The following is a 3120-nucleotide window of genomic DNA, read 5'->3' as shown; positions in this document are numbered from 1 at the left end:
CCTGTAAGGTTGGCATTATTATTCCTGTTTTTACTGATGAAGAAACTAAGACAAAAAGATGCATTTCTTTCAAATTCAAGGTTCTTGCATTTCCTCTTTGACAAGTTTTGGTGAAAGTGATTTGTTGATGGGGCTACAGATACTCATTCATTGACGGTTTCCCTCTCCAAACAAACAAGAGAAAAACAGGGAAAATAGGTGGCTACATTTAGTAGATATTTCTAGTTTGTTTTGCTAACAGATGTGATACTAATTCAGTGAATACATTACAAAACAGACTTGGAAATCACCCATTATTCATTATCATCTCATTAATTCTAGTGGTGGAATAATTTATTTATGACTGCCTTTTATTTTTAAGTCATCATCAATACCTGATTGATTTCTAAAATTTTAGAAAGTATGTTGATTCTGGAGACAGAATAGCAAGCACTTTGAATGGCACAGTCATGTCTTCAGGGTGTGCATTAGATGTTTTACCAACTGTAGCATTTTAGTGATATCTTAATGACTATCTCCAAATCATAATATGGAAAATAAGGAAATGAATAAACCTGCATGAAACATTTACATTTCTTCCTGAGGTACCAAATTTTGTGTTTGTGCCATACACAGCATGCCCAGTCAGGAATACACATTAGGTCTCCTTTCCATAACTGGTGTTTCTTACTGACCTAGCAAACACTGGGCAACAAAATCCAGGTTCTAATAACAGGTAGGGATCTCCTAGGTATAAATTAAATTCATATTATAACAATATTTAGAGGCATTGTTTAAGTCAGGATTAAACAAGATAGAATCATTTGTTAAGAATCATTAGATATTTGTTCTGGAATCAAAATCATCCAGCTTATGAACTGGTAAATATAAACATTATTATGAATACAGTGGATTTAACATATGATCTGTAAGCCTGTTAATTTTCTACACAGACTCAGTTCAGCTGATGGGTGAAACACTATCCAAGAATATATAAATATGAGGCTCCTATCTTGCTCCTATTCAGATCTGTTTTCTCCATCTCATACTCTTCCTTAGTGTGCCACACTGTCTGCACACTATACAATTTCCATTATAATTATCATTTCTTGGTGTCAGAGCTTCTATTTCAAATGACATAACATTTTGAGTTTCTCTACTTATGAATGCCCTAGTTTAAGTTTACAGTTGTTGAAAACTGTTAATGCTAAACTATTAATGCAACAACTGACTAATGCTAAACTTTTAAGATTTCCTATCCTTGAAATGTGTTCTGTAAAAGGTCATGCAATTATAAAGAAATTACACACTTCCCCTTCTACACTTCTTTATCTGTACCACTTATTTGTGCCTCTTAAAGGGAGCATCTTTCTGACTACTTACAGTTGCAAGTTGCAGACTCTGCACCATGCTTCAGGTTGAGTTTTGAAAATCAGTAACTAAAACTGAGATTGAAGGTATATTTGGGAATAATGTACTCTGAAGATAACAAGGAAGAGTTCGTTGATTTGAAAATGTGAGCATTTTAAAATACATTTCTGATGGCAGAAATAAAAATAGAGTTTAAAACTAAACATCAAACTGAAAAAGTACTTACAATATTTATGAAAGGCAAGGGGAATGTAATAACTCTTACAAAATAATAAGAGAATGATAAAGTCTTAAGTAGAAAAATTAAGTTAAAGGACATTAAAAGGAAATTTGTTTCTTAGAGAAGAAATACAAATGATCAGTACATTTTCTCAAAAATTTATAATTTAGTGAATAACAATTAAAACAATGAGAAGTCAAACCTATAAAACTGTCCAGTGCTTTAAATAATCTCCATTATTAGTGAGGCTGTTAAGAAACAGACGCCTCTATTATACTACTGTCTTGCCAATGGGTTTCAGCTCTAGTCAAGTTCACTATGGATTCAGTGTGACCAAAGAAATGACAGTAGAATGTTTCTTTGGGGAGAAAGGGTTTATTACAAGCTTGTTTTCATGGGGGTAGGTCGAGCACTAGCATCCTTGCCTCTGCCCAGAGCACTGGGCTGAGCTCTCTATATAGTGCAATAATAGCTGATTGCCTACAGGTGTGGAAGTAGTACAGCAACAGGCCAGTTGCATCATCAACTGGTCTAAGTTCAGTGAGGATTCTAGCCATAGGAGCCCCAGGTGCCCCACACTCCACCCTCCACGATAATCACCTTACAATATGCTCTCAATGTCCAGCAATGGTCCCTGTGCAAGAAAGTTGGAGTCATAATCCACAACACCAACAGAGGCTAACAACAACTTAAAGACAGTAACAAAAATTAAGATACAACAAGATTTTGATACAGGTAACAAAAATTATAATAATCCTCAAGCAAAAGGAGGTTCCCAATCCACAAAGACCTTAGGGGTGATAAGAAACATGTTTTAATGACACCAACATAAGCAAATATTGTCCATCAGGTAGGATGCATGCAAAAGAGTGGTCCTGTGATAGTACTATAGCAGGAATGGGGTCCCATTCAGGTCTAGTATACCAGACTTTTACTCCTCTCCCCATGGGGGTTACTGAAGAAACTGTATATAATGCTACTGGAGGTGCATGCTCTAGCCATAACGATAAAACAAAACTCACCAGTAAGATGCTCCTACCTTCTGGCCATTCAGGATATAATAGTGTGAATTTTGGTGGCCACTCTGCTGTTATTCCAGGAATACACAGGAGGCCAGCTTCCAGGCCTTGTCCCCAAGGTGCCAGGAGAACCAGCCATCGTTGGTCCATGTGTCGAAAGGTCCAAGGCCACCTTCACTCAATAGAGTCTCCAGGGTTCAGTGCAGTTGGTGCTGGCAGTAAGATATTATTCTGGTGGCCAAACCTCGGCTTCAGTGATTCTTCCTTGGTTTGTAGTTGGATAGGGGATGCAGTCATATGTGTTGACATGTCTACAGGGCTCAGAGCTCCCTTTCAGGGTCTATCATTCAAACGCCATAGCACAGTCCATAAGCAGACTGATCATTCCTGCAGACTATTGGTATCTGACTTCAGTCCAGATTTTAAGAACCATTGTGCATCTCTATCATGCCTGCTGTGGTAGGATTGAATGGCACATGAAACTTCCATTTGATTCCCAGCTGTCACACCCATTCTTGCAGTCGATGTCCA

This window comes from Manis pentadactyla, chromosome 1, assembly GCF_030020395.1.
Source record: "Manis pentadactyla isolate mManPen7 chromosome 1, mManPen7.hap1, whole genome shotgun sequence".
Lineage (NCBI taxonomy): Eukaryota > Metazoa > Chordata > Mammalia > Pholidota > Manidae > Manis > Manis pentadactyla.
This window is presented reverse-complemented; position numbering follows the sequence as displayed.